This window comes from Callospermophilus lateralis, unplaced genomic scaffold, assembly GCF_048772815.1.
Source record: "Callospermophilus lateralis isolate mCalLat2 unplaced genomic scaffold, mCalLat2.hap1 Scaffold_63, whole genome shotgun sequence".
NCBI classification, from domain to species: domain Eukaryota; kingdom Metazoa; phylum Chordata; class Mammalia; order Rodentia; family Sciuridae; genus Callospermophilus; species Callospermophilus lateralis.
In genome coordinates this window covers 7,269,221-7,281,778 of record NW_027514713.1, presented here as the reverse complement: position 1 = coordinate 7,281,778, position 12,558 = coordinate 7,269,221, and the positions used below count along the sequence as shown (strand labels likewise).

At 43.0% G+C, this 12,558-nt stretch overlaps 1 pseudogene; it reads left to right on the top strand.

Annotated features, from left to right (window-relative positions):
• Positions 1-763: 763 nt before the first annotated feature.
• LOC143389483 (centromere protein N-like) lies at positions 764-10,467 on the top strand (annotated as a pseudogene).
• Positions 10,468-12,558: the final 2,091 nt, after the last annotated feature.

Below are 12,558 nucleotides of genomic sequence, written 5' to 3'. Positions count from 1 at the left end.
CCAAGTCCTGCTGGCTAAGGCCACCCCTTGGTCCCAACTTGGTTCCTTAAATGATCTCAGTTGGAGCTTGCCCCTTGGGAGTGGGAACATTCTGGTGTCATATGGCCCAGGGTTAGGGCAAGTGGCAGCGTTTGGTGGGTTTCAGAACATCACCCATATGCTCCATATTCACTGACCCAAAGCTTTGCCCACGCACAGCCTGACAGCAGGAGCAAGCAGCCCAGAGCTTAACCCTTGAGGGGTATTTGGAAGACGGCTTCAGAAAGATCCAAGCACACACATCCAGAGTTAGGATTTAGGCTTGAGACCCCCTTGCAGTGCCCAGCCTGCTTCCAGTCAGAGCTCTGGGTTCAGAAAACTGGGAGGGAGACAAGAAATACTGGAAGAGTGGAGTGGGATGGGGTGGGTGAAGAATGTGACCCCAGGGGGTGCTGAAGGGCCTAGAGAATGGAGCAGGGTGGGGCAAGGGCTGAGGTCCGAGGGGGGAGCTTAAGTTGGATTCCCAAGCCACCAACTGGCTCATGGCTCTGACTCTGACTTTTAGAGGCACAAGCTTTCCGTTCCTTCGTGCCAGTGGCCCCAGCCTCCCCTGTCTATATTAAGAGCACAAAAAGGGAAAACACCTTTGAGACTCAAAAATAGAACCTCTGGGCCCCCAGTTGAAGGCCAGAGAGTTCAGGGCATGCACAGCACCGGGACTCCTACTTTCTGGGTCAGTCGCGTGTTTTCCTGGAACCCCTAGTTCCTGGTACCAGGAACCCCGATGCCGGAACTGCCGCCCGCTCTAGCCCCTTCCACCCAGTCAAGCCAGGAACCCTTGTGCCAGGGGTTCGCGAATCGCGAGAGGAAGCTCACCGAGAGCGAGGCGCGGACTCCGGCGACAGCTTCTAGGGCGCTGCTAGGTGAGTCGGGGGCTGCGCAGGTTCAGGTGAGTCAGGGTCTGTGACAGGTACGATGCGGCGGCTCTGGAGGCTGTGGCTGAGTAAGAGGGCTGACAGTTGGTGTTTTCTCCCTCCTCCTCCCAGTCATTAACCACACCCCTGCTGCTCTCCTCCCCACTTCCTTAAAGGGTGGGATGTGCAGTCTGTGCCTGCTCCAGCCTCTTACCATAAACTCTCAAATAGACGCTGCCGCCAATTCCCTGAGCTGCCTGGCTGACCTGGGGCCATCTCTGCTGTCCCCCTGACCCAAATGGGCTCCTCAGGAGCCCCCGGTTCCTACCACCTTTCCTTCCTCCTCCTACTCCTCTGGTGGCCTTTTGGAGGCCACACTTGTTTGGCTGGCTTTGTAGTGGAAGAGGGTTACCTGTCACGCTCTCAGCACCTGTGTCCTAGTCTCTGCATCCACACTAGGCTCAGCCCCCTTGTAGGAAGGACATCAGGTGAATACTACACAGGGTGCTGTCAAAACTGATTCAGTTCCTACCTAAATGCTAAAGACCAAGTGCCTGAGCTGAGACTAGCAGGCTCAGAGGCAGGAGGTGGAAGTGTCAGAGAAGCCAGACAGCTTTCTCCTGGGGTCCCTCCTCACATCAGTTCACTTGGATAACTAAAGAAAGGGTATGGTCACCTGGTTACTCAGGACAGTGGGATTTGAAGCAGGGATTCAAGGGCAACGTGCAACACTTCTTCCATTCCTCTGGAAAGATCCCAGACTTTCTCCAGATTGGGAGGAGGTGAACTGGACTCTGTAGAAGGTCAAAATGCTGGTATGCACTCATTGTCACCCACATTCTCAGAGTTCTTCTTCAGAGTCCCTTCTCCACGACTCCAGAAGTTGTGTCATGCTGCTCAGCCACCTGTGACAGCCAGGCATATATGGCTACTTCAATGACATTTCCTCCCTGAAATGTCAGACATCCCAGAAGAGCAAAAGGAAAACTGGATTTTGGCAAACATGTCCAGGATGAGACCACTGTGCTAAAGAAGCACTCATGCCACATGATTGCCTTGAATTCTCCCCATTTTCTGAGAATAAAAGGCAGACTTAATTGTTAACAAAACCAGAAAGTCAACATTTTTTCAAGGCATATCAGTGGCTTTTCCCTGGATGCTACTCTGCATCAACTAGACATCGATTGCCTGAACAATGTGCCCCATGGTGGCACTCAAAACCCATCATGTGAGGCTGCTGGATTCCTCTCCTTTGTCATTCTGCTCACAGATTTGTCACACTCTGTGGAATCACTTGCAGTCTTAGAGATAAAGCTATGGCTGCCAGTGGTGAGAAGCTGGCCAGGTTGGAGACTATGACTAGGACTTGGAGAGACAAGGCAGGTGAATAGGACAAGCCAAAAGTAGGAAGGAAGGTGCTGGGATGTTGAGGTGGTAAGTGACAACACGGCTCGGAGACTCCAGAGGGCATCAGGAAGTAGATGGCCCTCCTATCCTAGCATACAAGAATGAGGGTTGAAGGCCAGGTGCTGAGAAAGTTAGATCCCTGAGTGAGGCTCTGAGAGTCTGTGGGAGGGTAGATGGTGCAGTGGGACTAAGACCAAAGCCAATGGGACCACTTCATGAAGTGTGTGCTGCCCCTATGTGGCCATGTGGGTCAACTACAACTTCATCTCTACTGGACCTAATTCAGGGAGATTTCAGATTGTTTTCAGTAGTTGTTCAATTCTTCAGAACTTCTTTGTAACTCCAAACCTAGCTCCAAGAAGCACAGTAGTATAGGGTTTTTTAAAATATAGAGACCTTGAGAAACTCCCAAGATGACTAGGTCTGCCTTCAGGTCTCCTTAGGTCTGTCCAGTATAGCCACAAGGTTCGAAGGTGACAGGTCACACATTTCCACCTGTCCCCTATCCTTTAGAAAACCTGTCAGGAATGCTATGATTTTATATTGATGCTCTAAAATACACTACCATGGCTCCTTGTAGATGTGATAATGACCTACATCATGGAGAAGCAACATTTTTCCTTCTATCCACTCTGCTGTCAAAGTTGCAGGCCCTGGTGGGGAGAGGAGGGTGCCTGCATCACTAGGCAGAGAAAGTGTAAGGAAAATGATTCTGAGCAAACATTTCCTAGCCACTGGGCTTTCTGTTTAGATGTCCCTCCCTCGCTGCAGGCTCAGGTCTACAACCTGCATCAGACATGCCCCAATAGCTTCCCCTGCAGTCCTATCCATGAGTGTCTCCCAAGTACCCACTGTTAGAATCCGTGACTCCCTCGGAATCCCAAAGCCATGTAGTCTCCACATCATGGGAATATTTCCAAGCATCTTTTGTATTCATTGTTTTTTAATTTTTTTTTTCTAATTCCACCATTCCCACCCTGGCTCAGGTCCTCCTTGTTGTCTGGACTTCTGTGAAAGGGTTCTCCTAACCAGCTCCCACCCCTGACCTGGGAGCCATCAAGACCAGAGAAGCCTACATAGGTGACAAACTTTAGGGATGGCATGTGGAAACACAGGAATGGATAAGATTGTTGAGGGCAAGAGTCAGAGGGAACAGAGAGCTTGAGGCCAGTCAGGCTTTATCCAGGATCAATTAGGCAGAGGCACAAATCAAATGGGGCAGGCTGATGAGAATTAGGAAGAGGACATGGAGGTAGCACATGCTGGCAACTCTTGTGAAGAGCTTGGCTGTCATGGGTAAATTGAGGGGAGGTTTGAGAGAGGGCCGCTTTGTGATTGGTTTAAGGTAACAGCCAGTGGAGCAGGTATAGTGCACGTGGGAAGGACCCAGCAAGAGGGAAGAGGTTGCAACCTTGAGTAATAGAATCCATCTCTCTGAGCTTGTGCACCGTGTCCCCCTTATCTACACTTTCCAATGTCAGTTACCTACTGTCAATAAAAGAAGCACGAGTAGGATATGATTGGATATTCTGAGAGACCATAAGTCTTTCCTTCATAGCTTTTCTTATAGTGTTGTTATAATTATTTTATTTTATTATTATTGTTAATCTCTCACCTAACTAATGTATATGTTAAAGTTCTCACATATGTATCATATATGTATGGATAGGAAGAAAAGTTATATAGGGTCTAGCACTATATGTGGTTTCAGGCATCCTCTGGGGATCTTGGAACATGTCCTCCTTGGATAAGGGGGGCCCTACTGTACTTACTAATCTAGAAGATGAGAAGAATAGTATTATCTGCTCTACTATTATGGTTTGGATATGAAGTGTCCCCCAAAGGCTCCTGTGTTGAAGGCTTGGTCCCTAATGCAGCAATCTTCAGGGGTGAAAGTTTGGGGAAGTGATTGGATTGTGAGGTCCTGGATCTCATCAATGCTCTAATCCATTAAGGGATTCCTAGCTGAAGGGACTGCTGGGAGGTGGTGGAAACTGTAAAAAGTGGAACTTAAATGGAGGGAGTGGGTCCTTGGAGGAGGACTTTTGTCCCCAGTCCCCTCCTTCTCTCTTTCTGTGCTTCCCAGCTGCCATGAGGTGAGCAGCTTTCCCCCAATAGACCCTCCTTCCATGATGTTCTGCCTCACTTCAGGTCCAAAGTAATGGAGCCAGCTGACCATGGACTGAAGCCTCTGAAACCATGAGCCCAAATAAATCTTCCCCCCTCTAAGTTGTTTTCTCAGGCATTCTGTCACAGTGGTGGGAAGCTTACTAACACATCTACCTATTTCACAGGTATTGTAAAGCACAAATTAAATGATAGCTGTGAAAATGCTAAAAAATGCTATAGTTATTGTTTTTAGAAATGATAGGAATTAAAAAGCATAGAGTTAGTGGGAGAGATTATGCACATATCTGAACACAGATAAAATTTACTGAGTGTTCACTGTGTGCCAAGAACCTTCATTTATCCTTTGTTGACCTCTACAGCCATAGATGAGTAGATGGAATTATTTGAAGAAAGGACAAGGAGGCTTTGAGAAGGGAAATGTGTCCATGGCCATGAAAGTAGGAAAGAGCAGAGCTTAAACTAAAACCATCAATGGAGGGGCTGTTATGAAGTAACTGGAGCCTCTTCAGTGAGGGTGAGAGAATTTAATTTACTAAATGTAAATTTACTATTAGAATAAATTTTATTCTAAAAGGAAAGTATGGTTATAAATGTTCTGAACAGAAAAGCACAAAGTAAATATTCATGGAGACAAGGGAAAAATGATTCAAGTCCCTAATCAAGGAATCTCTATCTCCAGTTTAACCAGAAACCACTGAGTTTATTAAAATGGGCCACAATTGAGTCCAATATAAAGAACTCAAAACCACATCCTGAACTTGAAAAGAACCCTTTTATCCCAATCATGAAAGTACTGCTTGCTAATACCCAGTATCCATTTTTTTCCCTTCCCTTTAATAATTGAATTTTAAATTTTTTTAGGTCACAGCCTACCCCAAATCTGGATTACATTTCCCAGTCTCCCTCACAGGTGTGATCATGTGATAAAATGCACCATCACAGTGATTGGTGAGTAGAAACTATGCATGCAACCTAAGGATCCTGCCCTTCAAGGGAATGGGCACACCATGCAATATTCCCTTCTCCACCTCCAGCTGACAAGAAAACCTGGAGCAGCCATCTTGGTCTATGATGTTGAGAATGGCTGAGTGATGTGAGATGAGATCTGGGTCCCTACCCAGCCACATGGTCACCCTGGGCATGATCTGGACCTAGGCAAACTTTTACAGGACAGAAACATTTAACGTGCTCAGGGTACTACATTTGGGACCTTTTTGTTATATAGCCAGAACTGCATCTGTGTAAGAAATACATATTTGGCATCCCCACGGGGTCCTGGCTCATAGCTCCTAAAACCATTGGAATCTCCAAAGTAATAAGTGTCTTTTGTGTACTAACAAGACAACTAGTGGTAGGAGGCCCCTAAATAAATGCAGGATGGGGGCTATATCCAGAAAGACTGAGGCAGGATAGAGGGATGGACATTGGGTGCCCTCCCCCAGCCTCTGGATAAGAGAGAAAAGTTGAGGTGCTCACCTAGGGCAGTTGTAATTGGTTGATGGAATTGATCATGCCTAGGAAGCTCCCTAAACACTCAAAAAGACAGAGAGCCTCCAGGTAGTTGAACACACAGAAGTGCTGGAGGGTGGCATCCCAAAGAGGGCCTAGAATGTCCACACCCCTTTCTCGTGCCTCTTCACATCTCTGTCATCTGGCTGTTCATCTGTATTCTTGGTATTATCTTTTACAATTAATGGGCAAGTGGAAGTCAAGTGTTTCTCTGGGCCCTGTGAGCTCCTCTAGAAAATTAATGGAACACATGGAGGAGGACCATAGGAGCCCTGGTCTATAGTCAGAGGCATAGGCCACAACCTGGGACTTGCAGCTGGGCCTCTGAACTGGGGGCAGTCTTGCGTGACCCAGAGCCCAACTTCGGGATCTGGTTTTATCTCCAGGCAGTGAGCAGCAATATTGGGTTGAACTAGAGGATATCCAGTTGGTGTCCTACATCAGAGAAACAGTTGTTGATAGGGAGACTTAACACCTGCTGTCCAAAGTGACTGATGAGTGAGGATCTGAGAGTAGAAAGAAGAAAACAATGTTGTTGCCTTTTCCTTCAGAGTTTCCCAACTAATACTCCATCATGTAGCCTTTGTTCTAGCCACACATTAAGGCAGAACCTCAAGGTCCTCATCTACTAAAAGGGGATTTACCTTTGAGGGTTGTTAAAAGGACAAGAAGTGGTGCAAGTACTTTTCCTTGCTAGTACTATAGCTCATACATGATGATCCATGGAGACTACAGCCTGTTGTTAAAATGAGTGCCTGAAAACAAAACAATGTTATGTAAAAATGTGCCACCTCCCTGCCTTCAGGGGGACAAAAGAAAAGGTGGAGGGGGGAGATGAAACAAAACAGCAAAGTTGAAAATGAATGATGGGTATGTGGGGTTAATTATACTTGTGTTTTCCAAATATTGAATGTATTTTAAAATGTTTATAATAAAAAAATCTAAAATAAATGAACAAAACAAAAATCTTCCCACAGAGCAATGAAGTGGAGGGAGTGCCTCATGGATATAATCCAAAATGAAGTTCCTTGGGAAAAGTAAAAATGTATTTAAGCTGTAGATCAGTTGATTTGGGCCCCCAAGAGGGAGAAGGATGCAGAAAAGGCAGAAGTGCTTTTTATTTCTCCATTAAAGAACAGGCAGAGTGCGCTCAGTGCCAAAAGGTCAAGTGCCTCCCATAGTGATGGGCAGTGCCTCCAGCCCCCAGGTGGCCAGAGGACTGTGGCTGCAGGGGAGAGTCACCTGCCCTGTGGTTCTGCCTGCTCCAAGTCAGCTCTATGACTTCGGTGGCTTTGGTCTTCTTGGCTATCAGTCCCTTATCTCATCTGTGGGTGGGCTCTTCTGTTACCCCACTTCATGGGTAAGCTGTGAAGCAATGGTGAGACTACGGGAAACTTGTTCTGCCACTGTTGACTCTGACAGTTCTAGTAAACCTTGCTGCCTGGTCCCAGCCCACAGTGTGCTGAAAGCATCAGCTATGAAGCAGAGGCAGACTGCTACAGGCACATGTACTGCTGGTGACAAGAACCTTTAGGAAGGGAAGAAAAACAAAAATTGCCTAGCAAATGCAAGAGCCTGGAATACACATCTGTGGCCATTTATGAGACAGTGATAAACAACTGTACATAGTTCACTAACTCCCGAGGGAGTTTCTTTATTACCCAGCACAGGATGGGGTCATTACTGTCTATTTTGTTAAATCACAAAGAATAGTTTTGTATTCTGCATCCTGTTGTACATAAAAACACACACAATATGTTTCTGAAGTTTTTTTTCTATTTTGAATGGTTGCAATAAATTAATTGGGTGCTTACAGATAATTTAAGGAGCATGGAAAATCAGCTTTGATTTTGTTTTGTTCAGTTGTCAAGGTGCCTGCCTGTTCCAGAGTGTTCCAACACTCTAGCTCCTTCCTAATGGATAGCAGCAGTGTGTACCCACTGCTGTGGATGATCTAAATAAGGGGTAGAAGATACAAATACCTGTAGGGGGCAGGCAGGGAATGTGAGGGGAAGCTGGCCAGGCAGGGGCTATAGCAAATTGGAGAAGAAATGTCCTCCTACAAGGAGCAGCTGCTGTTCAGCTCAAAACCTGCTGCCATGCAGGAAAGTCAGCTGATGGAGCCAGATTTCTTCTTCTTTTTAAATAAAAGCAAAAGTGGACAATGAACTATCTGGAAAGGAAATTATGGAAACAATTTCATTTACAATAGCATCAAAAAGAACAAAATACTTAAAAATAAACTTATCCAAGGAAGTGAAAGACTTGTGCTCTGAGTACAATAAAACACTGCTGAAAGAAATTCTAGAAAAATGGGATGACATCCTGTGTCTGTGGACTAGAGACTTAATATGGTTAAGAGGTCAACATTGCTCAAAGCAACTAACAAACAGCACACAGGACCTATAAAAATCTCAGGAGCATTTTAAGCAAAGATCAAAAAATAATCCTAAAATTTATATGGAATATCAAGGGATCTCAAATAGACAAAACAATATATAAAAAAACTCAAAAACCAAACACCACTGAAGCCCTCACACTTCCAGATTTCAAAAATTACTACAAAGTTACAGCAATCAAAACTATATACTCCTGAAATTAAGTTGGATATAGAAACCAATGGCAAAGGATAAGGAGCCCAGAAATAAACACTTATAATCTATGTGGTCACATGATTCTCAACTAAGGTGCTAAGACCACACAATGGGGAAAAAATGATCTCTCTGACAATGTGGATGTTAACCCACAACAAGGAAGAGTAAGGAGGGGACAAATGGAAGTTCGTTGGATTAGACAAAGGGGAATGAATGTAGGGGAGAGAGATTAGGAAATACAGTAGAATGAATCGGACATACCTTTCCTATGGTCATATACGAATACATGATCAGTATTAATTCCATATCATATAAAGCCACAAGAATGGGATTCTAATTAGAATAACTTATACTCCTTGTATGTACAATATGTCAAAATATACTCATGTATATCTAAAAAGAACAAATTTTTAAAAAGAAAGCTGGATAGCCACATGCAAAGGAATTAATGTATATCTTCCTTATTCCAAATACAAAATATAACTCAAAATGGATCAAAAACCTAAACATAAGATGTCAAACTAGGAAACTCTTAGAAGGAAATGTAGGGAGAAAAACGTCATGACAATGGACTTGGCAATGATTTCTTAGATATGACATCAAAAGCACAGGCAATAAAAGTAAAAATATAAGTTGGAGTTTATCAAACTTAAAAATGTCTGTGCATCAAAGGACACAAGTATCAGAGTAAAAAGACAACCAATGGAATGGGAGAAAAAATTTGATGTGGAGTTAATATAGGATCATAAATCTGACATGGGGTTAAAATCTAGAATACATAAAGATCTCTTACTCAACAACAGACTACATCTTGGCCCTTGCGGACCCCCAAATCCTGGAGCCTTTGGGTGTAGGAATTGCCATTGGTGGCTTTGAAGGTGCCTTAGTGGGCACCATTGCTGAGGGCACTGCTGGAGATAAGGATCTTGCCAAAGAGTTGGATGAGACTGTTGCCCAGTTTATCAGGAGGACCATCTTGAAAATCCCCATATATGAAATGATGAGAACCTTAAATGCCTGGGATTTTTTTAAATCTGTTAACCAACTGAAAACCCTAAGTTCCAGCAGAGAAAGGAATGTCTCATTCAGGACTTGTTTCTGCTGTGTGAGAAGTATGTGAGTCTCAAGGATGCAACCCTTGCAGATGTCATTTATATTCAAGTTCATTGGCACCAAAAAGTTTGGGATGTTTTACAGATAAGTACAGAACCAGATGAAGATATTGGAACAATTCAAACATTTATTCAAGAAAATTCTTCAGAGAGCAATGAAAAATGTAATGGTCAGCTTCAGAGATGCTGAGGAGAATGCAGTTTGGATCCTAATTGCCTGGGGAACAAGGTGTAAAAGTCAAACCAATACCAACCCACAAACGTGCTGCATTACCCCTAGACACTATGCCTTCCCCTCCTCCCTGCTAAAGAACATTTTGCCCTTTTGGGTCAGGCACTGACAGTTGCTTGCAAACACCATCAGATGGTAAAAATAGACCTGAAAAGTCGACATCTGGACTCTCTCAGACGATTATTTTTAAACAGTATAATCAGACCTTTGAAAATCACAACTCTACAACATCTCTATAGGAAAGATGATTGGGACTAGATGTAAATATGGTTTCAAGGATCATTCAGGAAAACACAGTAGAAAAAAAACAGAGTCCAAAGAATATCTCAAGAAACTTTTGGAGACTGACCTCAACCACAATTAGAATTTGTATAATATAAGCTTGAAACAAAGTTCAAAAGTGACTTAAATGGGCTCTTGTTGGCTTAGAGGGAAGAACCCATCTGGTGCCTAATAAATTTCTCTAGGTCACATCTTTGGAAGCATTGAAATCCTTAGAACCAGCTGGTATTGCAGATGCACCACTTTCTCCACTGTTTACCTGCATACCCAACAAGGGAATGGATTATTTTAAAATCAGAGACAAATAAGATGTATATGATTTTGTAAGCCCAGAGGCTCCTTGGCAATGATGTACATGCATTCCAGTTAATGGCTTACTGGACAGCTTCTGGTTATAAGCTTATACTTCAGAAATTAATCCTTGGTATTGAAAATTTAGACATGTTCATATGATTGTTTGGACTGATTCTTCCTTGAGGCCCGTCTCTCATTTTTCCTGATAAATACAACAGTTTTGGGCATTTGAGAAGTGACAGGATATGTATAGGCTTTAGATTGACCTTGAGTGCAGAATGCTCTGAAGCCAAGCAGATGGCATCATCCTGTTGGCATCGTATCTAGTGTCCTTTTCCCCACTCTTACCTCTACTCCATCCTAAGGAGGTCTAGTTCCAATTATTGGTTTCTAGGGATTTTTTGAAGCTTTGATCACTTGAAAGGGACACCAAGGAACTATTCCCAACTCAAAACTCCCAGAAGAATCATAAAATTGGTCCATTTAGAGAGTAGAATTGGGTCCACTAAGTTGTTACTGAAGGAAGTTACATGACCCACTTATATAAAACAATTGTTTAATTGTAAATATTATACTTTTCATAATTATTTTATCATAGGTGTTACATCCAAACTGACCATTATAATACTGATTTGTGAATAAAGATACTGAAAATCTGGTAAAAGAATCAAATAATCCAATTGAAAAATGGGCAAAACACTCAAATAGACATTTATCTTAATATGATATCTAAATGCCAAGAAATGTTTAAAAAGATGTTCAGAATCTCCAGGGAAATGCAACTCAAAACCACAATGAAATATCACCTTATTCTCATTAAAAGATGCCTACTATGGGAAAAAACCTGCAAAGTAATATGTGTTGGCAAGGATGTGAAGCAATTGGAATGAAAAATAAGGCAGTCACTATGGAAAACAGGATGGTGGTTACTCAAAAAAGTAAAAATAGAATTACTGTATGATCTAGTAATTCCACTTCTGGGCATATACCCAAAAGAATTGAAACCTGGGTCCTAAAGAGACATCTATACACCCAAACACATAGCAGCATTAATCACAATAGCCAAAAGGGGTAGCAACCCAAGTGTCCATCAACAGATGAGTGGATAAACTGCATGTGGAAGTCTGACTTCATATATCATACAAAGGAATATTATTCAGTCTATGATAAAACAATAGGGCTACAGCATGGATAAACTTTGAGGACATTGTGCTACGTGAAATAAACCAGCCACAAGAAAACAAATAACATGATTCTACTTATGTGAGTTACATAGTCAAAATCTTAGAACCAAAAAGTAGAATGGTTGTTTCTGGGTGCGGTGGGGAAAGGAAATTGGAGAGTTGGTTAATGGGTATTGGTGAAACATTTTGCAAGGTGAAAAGTTCTGAAGACCAGTTGCATAGAATGAGAAAATAATACCACCAACTACATACTTAAAAATGATTAAGATGATAAATTTTTACTCTTTTATCTCAATTAAAAATTTAAAAATAAAAAACAGCAAGGTAGAACTATAATTTTTTATGTGAAATCATCCAATTTGTAAACGTTGGCAACTGACCTGAGCCTGTAGTTGCCTGATGTGTTAGTCAACCTTTTCATCACTGTGACCAAAAAACCTGATAAGACCACCTTAGAGGACGAAATGTTTATTTTGTCTCAGGGTTTCAGAGGTTCAGTCAATGGTTAGGTTATTCCACTGCTGTGGGCCCCAGGTGAGGCAGAACATTATGACAGAAGAGCATGGCCGAGGGGAGCAGCCTAGGATATGACATGACACCAAGGAAGCAAAGAGCTGTGCTCACCAAGAACAAAATTTAAACCCCAGAGGCATACACTCAATGACCTACTTCCTCCAGCCATACCTACCTGCCTGCAGTGTCCACCTAGTTAATCCATGTTAGTAGATTAATGCACTGATTAGGTTATGTCTTTCATAATCTAATCATTTCATCTCTGAAAATTTTTGTCTTATCTCACACATGAACTTTTGGAGGATACCTCATGTCAAAATTTTAACATTACAACCCCAGCCCCCCAAAACGCATGCCCATCTCACAATGCAAAAAACATTTAGACCCTTTCCAAGAGTCTCCATAGTC